At 40.6% G+C, this 12161-nt stretch overlaps 1 protein-coding gene across 1 annotated transcript in view; it reads right to left on the reverse strand.

Moving 5' to 3' along the window:
* Positions 1-7352, reverse strand: part of lrfn1 (leucine rich repeat and fibronectin type III domain containing 1) — a 102611-nt gene extending 95259 nt beyond the window's left edge. The window contains exon 1 of the mRNA XM_049725281.2: positions 7331-7352. The gene's annotated coding sequence lies outside the window, so the exon portion shown is untranslated. The remainder of the gene's footprint in view (positions 1-7330) is intronic.
* Positions 7353-12161: the final 4809 nt, after the last annotated feature.

Consider the following 12161-nt stretch of genomic DNA (forward strand, 5'->3'; position numbering starts at 1 on the left):
TGGCAGGCGGAGCGTTCCGCACTGGTTCGAGAGTTTCAGACTTAAAGGTTAGATGGTTTGGAGTCACGGGGGGGAAAACATGGAGGTGGTATTTACTTTGTTACAAAACACCCAAAGAAGATACAGAAAAAGTAAATTGATGTTGCCATATTGGGAAGCTCTGTTAGCTTCGATAAAAGATTAGCATTGCTAGCTGTAGCGGAGTTTTTCATGAGTTTTTATTTATAGTTATATTAGTTATTATATAGTTTAGTTTTGACTTTTTTAATTCCGTTACTTTTATTTTTAGTGTGGAGTTTAGCACGAGTTCAACCTGAAGCTAACTCGCAGCATAGTGATGTCGAATTGGCGTGGCTAAGAAGCTAAAATGGATCTGAGAGCGGAATGAGCGCGGTCCCACGAGATTCCCGAGTGGAACTATTTAATTAAGCGGGCAAACAAACGAAGAAGGCCTGACAGTGGGAAATGAAAGGTGCTAAATGAACAGCCAGTGATTTTGTTTTCGTCTTCCTTCCCGAGACATACAATCGAGTTGTCCTTGTCGCAAAATGACGACTGATGATTGTAATTGTGTTTAACGTCAACAGATTAGCGGCCCTTAATTCAAATTTGGCGACTGCTTATTTTCCAGGTGGATAGAAACAATGGCTTGTTTGTGATCGGATTCGCTCCTTTGAAGTAGCAACTGGTACGTTTCTCAGAAGACCTCGTACCCTGCATTCAGCATCTGCTCGATGAAATCTCTCCTCCTACACTATAACAGAAAAATGGGCCTTTTTTTTCCTGGTAACCTGAAAAACACTCCCTGAGGGCCAAGCCGTATTATATTGCATATCCCGGTTCCATTCATTAATAATTCAATAGTAGCACACATACATATCAAATGTCGAGGTAATTTTGAGTTTCAGAGGCTACACGAGGGTAAAATAAAGAAATCAGCGGACGTGCTAACCTGAAAGGTGCCTCGGAATAAATCATCTAGAAATGTAGAAGCAAGGAATCAAGAAATTAAATTTGTATTCTAACAGTTTCAAATTGTAGTTTCAGGTGCTTAAAAGTAAATCAAGAAATTAAGTTCGCATGCTAACAGCTAATGCTAACTGACGTCTTAAAAATAAGCAAAGTTTGTAAAAACAAATGCTAGTTTCGGAAGCTAACAGCTCATGCTAACTGCCATCTTAGAAGTAATGATGTTGGGAGAAAATGGTAGGTACAGAAATTAAACAAACATGCTAACAGCTAATGCTAGTTGGAGCCTTGGCGTAGACAATATTACTTAATAGTGATTAATAGTTGGTTTGCCTATTGTGTCAATACAATTGTAGCTTAATCGTGTCGTAACTTAAAACTAGTTTTTTAAATGAACAAAAAAAAAGTTCATTTTAATTTCTGAGGTTCGTTCGTGCCCAAAATACTACTCCACGTTTTTGAAGGTATGCACAGCACTTACTCGTGCTTGGAGTAAAAGCCATTTTAGGGGGGGATATTATGTAACCCCCCCGTGTGGGAGCGTCTATTAGTTCCCAGTAATTTAATACCTTCAGAGTGGTAAAAATCGTGAACCTTCAAATGAGTGATCACATCGAGGCAAATTTGAGCAACTTTAATTCATTCAGGGTTATTAATTTCATGGATTTTCTAGTAAAGTGGCCGCTCTCTTTTCCCACAGTGGCTAATGTCTGTCGTTTCAGACTGAATAGAGGAGCGCAATTAATACTCGACTTTCGCTATGAAACAAAAGCACATGTGTCACATGACATGGAAATTATATTTTGGTATGCCTCCGGAAAAATCCACGCCCACCAACGGTCTTTTCAAGTCAAAGCGGCGGACATCATTACATTCATAAAGGAGCAAAGACAAAGTCCTCGTTTGCGTAAAAGCTTTACAAGACGATAAAAGCCAGCGAGATGGAACAAATTTAACTGAAATTAAAAAGCACGGCGGACCACAGGAAGGTGGCGTACTTGCGATTTGCTTTCCAACTATTATTATATATGAAATATTATAATTTGGGAATTCATGCTGAAATCCGCCCCGATTTCGGTATGCATCTCGCCCGCTTTAATTATGATAAAAAAAATCATGCAGCCTGATGAATGTGTGAACAACTCCTTCATAGAAGAAGCGACACGCTCCACACACGCTCTCGCTCCTGATTGAATGACTTTCTTTATCAAGTATGATTCCGTCGCCACGGCAACGCTCCGCCGCCGATGCGGGGTTTCTCAGGCATCACCTTGAAAAGTTTGCCGCACCGTAGGCAGCCTCGACGTTATGCCATCCGCGCGCCGGTAATTTCCATGAGCTAACAAGGATTTATTTAGTGCGCTGATTTAGGGAGGTTTTTGGCTGGCACCCGCTTCCTCCAGGTCGCCACCACCTCGCGTTTATCCCTCTTTAAGCCACCTTCAGCGCAGTATTTCAGCAAGACTCTGGCAGGTAAAATGACTCTGGAGGACGGGCCACTATGTCACCGTGACTTCTCCGACTTAAAAAGCTATCACGTCGATGAGCTCTTATGAAGTCGTCTTACTTCAAGGTTTCATTGACTTTATTTTTTTTTTTGTTCTACACGGACTCATTTGAGCAATTTAGACGAGGTGTGAAATGGTTTTGTCATGACATGTCAGTAAGTAGCATTTGTGGATTTGCCGAGCATGGAGTCACGTCGAATCATGAATCTTGATTCAGTGAAAGAATCTTTTGGACGAATCTTGAATCGATTTCGCACAGTACGAATTGGCTAACGGGGTTAGCCAATGCTAATCAACTTTCTTCAACTGGTCGGTATAATTTTTTTTGTATGTTAATAAGATTTATTACACTTTAATGAATTTCACAACCATTTAATCGTTTTTATCTGGATGTTGGTGCGCATTCAAGTACCCCCTTAATTAGTACCAAAGTAGCTTTACGCTATTTCCTAAGAGGAAAGGTATTATTAAATTTCCAATTAGAAGTCAACCAGTGAATTGTGTTCAACTTTGAAGGTTGAAATGCAACAAATGTTACTTTTGCTCGTTTGAGTTATTGTCTAGCCTAGTTTCATCCACCTATCAGTCAAATTTCTATTCTGCTTGTCCTTATTATGATAAGATGAAGGCAGAATGTCCATGTCTAACCGAGGGCATATGAACAAAACTAACGTCTTCAACAAAAGTACAATAATTAATTTTCCATAGAAATCGGCATACTTCATCTATTTTCTCGATGCAAGGTTTTCCGTATGTAAAGAAGCTAGCATATTAAAAACATTACAAAACACGCCGTCTTATTACTACTCAAATATATACCGGCAGAAGAGGGAAGCGGATAATCTATTATTGATTAACACATCTCAAACGACATGCATTCCTTTTCGCGGTCGTCGACCAATTAGCACTTTCACAACCGCATCTAATATAGCTTCCTGAGGAACATCTGGCGCCGCAACATCAAATAGCTTTTCGTCATTTTCAGTTACAGTTGGTGGTAGTCTATCGCATTCTCACCTGAGGCCGAGAGTTTAGAAATAGTATTAAAATACGGTATAGTATAAATATAGTTGAACGCGATGAATGCTAACAAATATTGCTAGCAATATCGCTATTTTAAAAAAAGTTTGTCTTGGCGGGCCACATAAAATGATGTGGCGGGCCGTATCTGGTCCCCGAGGCCTTGAGTTTGACACCAGTGCTGTATAGCGTCAATCTTACGCAAGCGCTAAAGTCAGGAGGAGGGATGTGGGTTGTCGGGCCAACGCCCTTCAATTGCTTGACACAAAGACAGATTTTTTTTTTCAAAAAATCATTGATTGGGCCGGTTTGATAGGATGGGTGTCGTGCGCAACCTGCTGAAACAAGCATCTTCTCGGCCGGCTGCTCCAAAACTAATATTTCATTCTGATGTCTTGCCAATAAGCGTACGCATGCACGCACCCTCAAAATTTACCGCCGCTTTAAAAAGTAATTACAAAGATTGACAATATAAAATACCTTACCTCATCATCGAAAACCCTCACATTGTCGACTTTTCATTTTTCGTTCCCCGTGTGGGGAAAATGTCGCATTGATTGCTTTGGTTACAATCAGCCGCCTTGGCAGCGTGATTAATAAAGACAAACCACCGGGCTTTGCTGCAAAGTGCTACTAATTGTTTCGGTGAGCGGGCGGGGGTTCGGTGGCGAGACCAAGCCTCAAAACAACATTCACCCCCCGTGTATGATATTAAGTCTAATGATGCACACCGTGCTAGCGATTTCGTCCTGGAGGAATAAGACGGCCTCTTCTTCTCGTATGTGCTTTCCTTAATGAACTGCACTCCTGTGCTGTCAGGTCCGATACGTTTGCGCGTTCGGATATGAAAGCTTCGAATGCGATAGCCTGAGCAGGAACTCGCTACATACATTTATGCTACATCGTGACAAGACTAAGTAACACACCGATTCGCTCTGATTTACGATGCGCCGAATGGCCTTTTTTTTTTACGACCTAGCGACTATTCATTGAAAGCTCACCGACGCATATTTGCACCCACTCACTAATTTTCCGCTTTTCTTACAGCTAGCATTGGCTACAAAATGTGTATTGACAACAAACAGTAAATTAAATTATTGTTAATTGTTAATTTTCGGGGCATTGGACTTGAGGAGTTGCACTCATTGGATGCGGGGAGAGAGACAAAAAAAATAAAAATACACCGTCACTGACCCTGCACTGCGCCGCGTGCGGAATTTATTCCTCATTAGGGAAACCGTAATGTCAACACCATCAATAAGTATCAGGCTGAAGTGGCATTTGCAATTTATGAATGCACAATGTCGTTTGTGAGACTCGGTGGATTTATATCCTGTACATGCAAGAGCGGAGCGATTAAATCAAAAAAAAAAAATGTTGGGCTGATTATAGTAAATAGCGCTAATTGGCGCAATTGCCAGTTAAACTTGTTGGTAAATTGTAATATTTCAGTTTTATCACTGTGATAAAGTGACAAATAAAAATGTCCAAAAATTGATATATACTGAAACAATCATTCTCATCGAAAAAAAAAAAAAAAAAGTCTTGATAATGAAGGCTCCGTTTAATTCCAATTGAGATCACATGACAATATCGAGGCTCGTGTGATCTTTGGTCCAGATTGTCGAGCGAAATAAATTACAGGTTGTGGATCCGGGAATTGGGGGGGATGTTTGCAAATGAAAAGGCCGCGACTAATTTGCGGCCGTGACGAAGAGCCCGCTCTGTGCATTAACGTGATGAATCATCTCCGTTTGTCAGGTCGTTCGTTCGCCGTTCGTGATGAGAGCCGCGGGCGTTGATCATCGCGCGTCCCACCTAGCCTGGATCCCGTTCCGGCGTCAAATCGCCGGACCGCGTGAATAATTTCAGCACGCAAAACGGCAGTTGAAATGTAATCAGCCTAGTTTGTAATGAGCACGGTCTGAACCGCTCAGATGTGAAATATTTTTCCAGCGCATACTTACACAAGGTGAAGCATTGTGCCAATATTTATTTTACCTTCAGGGTTAGCGTTTAAAAATCAAAGGCTGAAACCCTCAAAGACTATTTGCTTTGGCTATTTCCATTCACTCGGCGGCTGGACTCGAAAAACAAAAGGAATAATATTTGGGCGAGAAATGCTCGGCTTCGGCGGGCCAGCGGATTGAGAGTTCAATGCGACTCTTTGTCAAACGTTCGGACGGAAAGAGTAGCGAAAAGGTCGTCCTCGCAGGTTCCTGTTTACGCCCTTCCTAATTCAAGTGCGACTTAAGAGCGCTGCTTGTTAAAATCGCTGATCTAAATGAAGTCGACGGTAAATGTCAGATTCGTTATCGAAGTCACCGCGTTCCTATTTTTGTCAACCAGCTGGACTTCAGCGCTGGTTGGGCGGCATTATATAAGAAAATACAAGAAAATAACTGAGCTAGCTTGAAAATCAATTATGTTCGCACGGTAACTATGGCAACACTAGCAGCAATCTGGTTTTATACTAAAGTTTACTGTAAGTGCCTCAAGTCAACTTTTGTGAAGACTTTTTTTCAGGCGAGTGGCTTAAATGGAATCATGGATAAATAAAACGCGCTGTGGACAAAGAAATCACGTTTATGCCATTCGATAAACAAAACAGATGATACACAATCATCCTCTCCGGCAAGCTAACATTCTGGAAATAATACAGAAGACAAAAATGCAAATGATGGAGTCGAAGCAGGATACTATCAGAGAGGCTAGCTTTGTTTTGTGGCCGCTGAATTGACAGCACAAACAGTCAAACGCTAAGTGGCTAATTTTCATCGATTTCTAATTAGCAGTGAAGGGTGGCGGAAATTGATCCAAACTCCAAAACTGCTAATTTGTGAAAACAATCTGAGCTAACATCTGTAAACGCTTGGGCTAATCTGCCCGGCAGCTGAGCGTCTCGTATTGCCAGGAATGGCTTTAGCCTAAATTTGAACCGACTCGCTACCTGTAGCTCCAGAAGTTATTATGACTAGGACTTTTTTATTTTTTTATTCAGCCATTTAATGCTTGTAGGAAGCTACAAATCATCTAACTAATACGCCCCATACGGAGATACCTCAGCGTACGGCATTCCAAATCATGGCATCGCATCGACTTTCGGGCGACGGGGCTCGGGAGCAAAGGAGAATAATAAGACTACGGCCATCTGCCAGCCATCTTGAGCTCGCCTCGCAAATCGATGGCAAAGGCCTAAAAGTGCAATTTGACACACGCAAACACGACACCGTGCAATAACCGTGGCCCGAGGCTCGGGAACGATGGCAGGTAGTGCTAATAAAACCTTGTCGCCTGTAGGGAACGCGAGAAAAATCAACTTGCGTTTGCGAAGAATTGAGTGGCGAGTGGTTTGTTCTAAACCGACGCTGCCTTTTCGATCTTTTTCTCTCATTTGGCTTTCTCCTTATAAAACCAGCTCGTCCTCTTCGCCGATTTATACGTATCGTAAAATAGGTCCGTTTCGTTTGTCCGCTTACTCATCTCAGCGGGGTAGCAAGGTCAGCGAATGGAAGCAAAGATGGAGCTAACTGCTTTATGCGCTTTATTTTCTTTTAACATTTAATTTCCCGGCAAGACCATTTCACGTTGATTACCGCTTCCTCAACTGGTGGCCTGGGGTGTTTATTGACTCAACTTGCACCGAGTACAAGACATTTATTTGTGCTGGGGTATTTATTTTTTTAAGTAGACAACATGAATTCATTGTGACAATGAGAGCGCAAATGTGAAAGAAAAATGTTATTGGGGTCAAATCCGCCATGTTCGATTCAGATTGTAGCACGACAAATGCGACAAAACAAATTTGGAACCTTATTCACAGAGAAACTCACCTTTTTGCTCATTTTCAGAGATGACCTGATGGCGCCAAAGCCCTGTTTAAAAAGGAAAGTGATTGATTAGGAATCGGTCCAGAAATCAGTTACGCATTATAAAAAAATAATAATGATCCAAAAGTCAGGGTGGGTAAAATAAAAATTCATCACATTGTATAGTGGTTGTGAAAAAGTGTGACATTTAGCGGCCAATATTTGTTTTATTTTGTTAATTTACTAAACGCGCAGTTAGAAATGGGTGTGTGCGCCGGTGTGGGAATAAACACAGACGACTTGATTTCCGGCCAATAACAGTGGCTTCTCTCATCCATTTAAAAAAAAATAATTCTCTGGGTTTAAAAAAATTAATCAGTTTTTCTCCTATGTTGATTTTGGCCTATAGGGTTGAGCTCCTGTGGAGGGAAAACTTTTTTTTTTGTTTGTTTCAAGGCATTTTTGACCTCCAAAAACCCTGGGGCAAGTGTGTGTATAAGTGTCTCAGGACTTCCTCACATAACTAAACAGTCAATTTGTGAAGCAGGCAGTAGCCTTGGAGGCTAAAGACCCCCCCCCCCCCCCCCCCCCCCTCCCTCCCCCATCTACTTAAGCGCCAATAATGACTGTCAAACAGCACAACATAGCCTCGGGGCACCGGAAAGCATCGCGCGCTGCATCACAACATAACATTTCCACCCGTCTGCTAAACTAGCCGTCTCATTTGCATATTAGCCGCAGATGAGGAAAGTCCCATTTCCATGTGCATTGGATTTTTCCGTTTCACTTTTTCGGTATAATGCAGGCATGGAACACGAGGAAGTTGCCACTTCAATTTTCCGCCTTCAGATGTGCTATCAGAGCAGAAACAGTGGCGGGACACGAGTGTGTACTTGACCCTCTCCTTTTTTCTTTTTTTTTTTACGCATAGTCATTCCGTATTATCTGACTTTACAACATAGCTAAAAATCGGCAAAAAAAATCAAACAATTTTTGCCGATTTTTTTGCGGGGGGTAGTTAGGAAAAAAAAATGTCACTATGGAAATGAGTTATTTAATATATATGTTATATAATAAATATTATATGCCGTCTACCGGGATATCGCCCGACGTTTTAAAAAACATCGCCCTCTATTTGTCACCGCAGCAATAACATCACCGTTTGCACGCAGGGTTTTCATTTGCAGAGTACAGACCAAATATGTTTTTTTTTTTCTTTTTATTGGAGAAAACTGCAGCTTTTGGAGAATGTCTACAGAGTGAAATGAAATCTATTTCTCATTACAGAAGCACATTCATGCATAACCACAATGATATGAATACGAAGCTTTGTCTGATATTTTCCTCTCTCGCTCCAAACCGCTCTCAAAAATGTTCGTGATGTGTCCAAGCAAAAATGACTATTATGCTTTTCTCTGCAGCACAGCAAAAAAAAAAAATATATATATATATATACAGTATATAGATATATTACAATATCACGGTTATTAGAATGTCTACATCTGGAAACGAATGCTGGATTCAAACGAGGACATATTTAGGGGCTTTTGATGAAACATTTTTCATTTTTACTCAACACGAAAATGCACATCGCCAAGGAGACAAGCAGGTGATAATGACGCCCTCCCCTTTTTAATCTATTCGTATTGATCAACTTGTGATGCATGACGAGAATTGTACAGTAATACTTGACTGAATGAGATATCTGAGAACATTAAAAGACGGGGGAACATAATTGGCTGAAAATGCATTTTGCTTCAAAAACCTTTTCTTCATTATCCTAAGTGCTTTCAGATTGGCACATGCAATTTTCATAAAACACATTAAAGCCATCAAATCTTTTGAAATAACCCGCAACAAAAGTGAATTTACTTGCTGATGGGTTGGCATGTGTGCAATTTGCTTTAGTTGACAGGTTGATTTTTCAAAATTAGACACCAATCCGCTGCATGTAAGCGGCGAGTTAGGCAAGCTAGCCAAGCTAGCTCGCTAGCTTTAAATCAATTCTGCTTCCTGCATGTATATTCGTACCAGAAATATCCTTCTTTTTGCTTCTGCATGATGGCATTTTGTTGGCACTCCACATTCTTAACAACTTTTCAACATGTTTCAAAATATGAGCATTTCTCTGAATCCCTAAGTCAAATTGTGCAATTTTGAGGACGCTCTGATTCGGCGAATTCACATTTGCCGAGTTTTGATTACAGGTGGCCAAAGTATTTTGGATGAACGATAACAAATTCAGCCTTGATGGAAAAGATATTGCAGAGCGGCTCACACAGTCTGTACGAAAATACAAAAACCTATTCTCTTTCCAATCGTGCTTCCAGTAGATTCTGCCAGAAACCATTTAGGACCAGTTGAGCTAAAGTCACTTTTATTTCGTCTGTTCGCCTTTCTCAAATTGATGATAACCTCTCAAAGCTATTTTATTTTATTTTATTTTTCCTACCCAACTATTAACCTCTGCATTAAAACGTTTAGAGCGGGGCCCTAAACGAAGCCCTCCACATCTTAAAGATTTAACGAGAGGGCGCTTTGTGTTATTTTGCTGTCAAACGTCAAAATAGCTTTGAGGTCATTTGACGGGATGAAATAACTGAATTTATGAAGCAATGCACTTTGAAGCACCTTGTCCTGTTTTTTTTTGTTGTTTTTTTTTACAAACACCTGCTTCACACACATGCAAGGTAGATTAGAAGCGAGCACGTTATCTTTCCACTCCACATTGGAGTCTTTTACAGGGGCCGAATTTCAATTTAGGACCAGACTCTATTAACTCCTTCCGCGAAAAAAAAAAAAAATGTCAGGCAGACGCCGCTCATTTGTTGCCGAGAGCTTGTTGGCTCACTTCAAGGACTCTGTCAGCGAGATAAGTCCCAGCTGGAGGGAATGGAGCCATGCTGAATCATTAGGAGGACCAACAGGTTCGCAGATGTTGCAATTAAAAAGCACTGTTGCTCATTACAAAACCGATAAACACAAATTCCGACAACGTTGCTCACAGGTCACAATACATAGGTAGTAGGACATAAAATATATTTGTAATATGCTAACATGCTAACAAATGGTTCGCTATCTTGCTAAGGCTGCGCAAACGTCCCAATCGTCACTCAGAGAGCATTTTGATACGAGAATGCATGCTACATGCTAACACGTTCAAGCTAACGTGTTACAAAATAGCAAGAAATACAGAAAATATCGAGGTGAACCACAAAAAGTTTCCTTATCTAAACTAATTAGAGATCATTTCATTTCGAAAGCCTAATGAGGCTTCACATCATAAATCCGCTGTGGTCCACAGAGACCTTCAGAGGGACCTCATTGTTCAAAGGTATCAGTCATTTGAAGGATACATAAGAATTAAATATTAAATAAACTGCGAAGAGCGTCACCATGGAGAGTGGAGAAAATACGTCAAAATAAAAGATATTTATTTACAGGGTCTTAGCAACATGAAAAAGAAAATATGAAATACTTTTTTTGATGTTTTTTTTTTTAAATCAAGGACATTAATAGCTTGCAGCGCACTTAAAAACTGCCATTTGTTTCGCAACGTCAGCACTGGCATCCTTAGTGGTAAGGACTCGGGACATTGTTCTATTGATGTCAATGATGTACATGTGTAGGAGGGTAAATCCCTACACACACACACAGACACACACACGCTGTGCTTTTCATAGAGAAGCGTCTTTGTTTGCTTTGGGAAATAATCCATTGGTGCTTGTGTACGTTCTGTACTGTGTGGTGTTTAGTACACTGATGCCAAATTTAGTATCATTTATCTATTTTTTTTTTTTTTTTTACTTGTATGTACATCTGCAAGGTTAGAGTGGAACACTGCATGCAATAAAATAGTACAGAAGGGGGGAAAAAAAAAAAAGGGACACACATTGCCCTGCAGTCAGAAAAAAAAGTGCTAACATGCTAAAATGCTAATAGTTTGTAAGGTAGCAAATAGAAATATGGCAGATTGACGCAAAAACTAAAAAAATGTCAAGGACGCAAACAATTGAATTTAGAAGCATTGTCCACGAGTTTTTTTTTTTTTTGTTACAATTTGGGGGGGAAAAAAATAACTGCAATAAAAAGAGCGCTGAGGAGGAACATGAAAAATGGCGACTTGCAGGCTAACTGTCACTCCTATCTGGCTTTCTTCTTCCACCGTGACGTTAATCACGTCTCACCGCTGCCGATACTTGAGAAGAGTTTGCTCGACCGGCTGCGCGCTTTACAGATCTCATTTGATTTTCCCCGACGATAGCGGACTCGGCAATTTATGCCCGTGCTCGTTCAAGTAGCTGGAGATCACGAAAAGAAAAAAAAAAAGGAAGCCTACGATACTTGCAGCATCTCCAGTTTTATGAGATCTACAACACGAGTCTAGGAGGAGTCATTTCGAGTCAGAAGCAATTCCAGCATCGCGGCTGTGACCCGAGAAGCTCAGGTGCGCTCCAGGCATTTGCATCTATTTACATTTTTGTCAAAATTGTCAAGCATGGAATTGTGACTTAGTGCAATCACTGCTGATCACAGCTGAATGAATTTACATAAATAAAAATGCAGCATATATTATTGCCTTCTTGCTCATCGTACCATTTGATGAGTATCAGATTATGGCTAACATGTCGGTCGGAAGCTCACAGGTTTGTCCTATTAACTTTCGATTTCTGATATCAAACTCAAGAAGCAGCACTTGGGTAAATATAAAAAAATAATACAACAAAGAGACTTCAAGTTGTCTGTCATGTGATGTTTATCTAACGAGACAAAAAGAGAATTACACGCCTTGTATTTAAAATAACCACACTGATTCGTTTTAGGAAAAATCCACTTAGCGTAATGATAATGCAAA

The sequence above is a fragment of the Syngnathus scovelli genome, chromosome 7 (genome assembly GCF_024217435.2).
Source record: "Syngnathus scovelli strain Florida chromosome 7, RoL_Ssco_1.2, whole genome shotgun sequence".
NCBI lineage: Eukaryota > Metazoa > Chordata > Actinopteri > Syngnathiformes > Syngnathidae > Syngnathus > Syngnathus scovelli.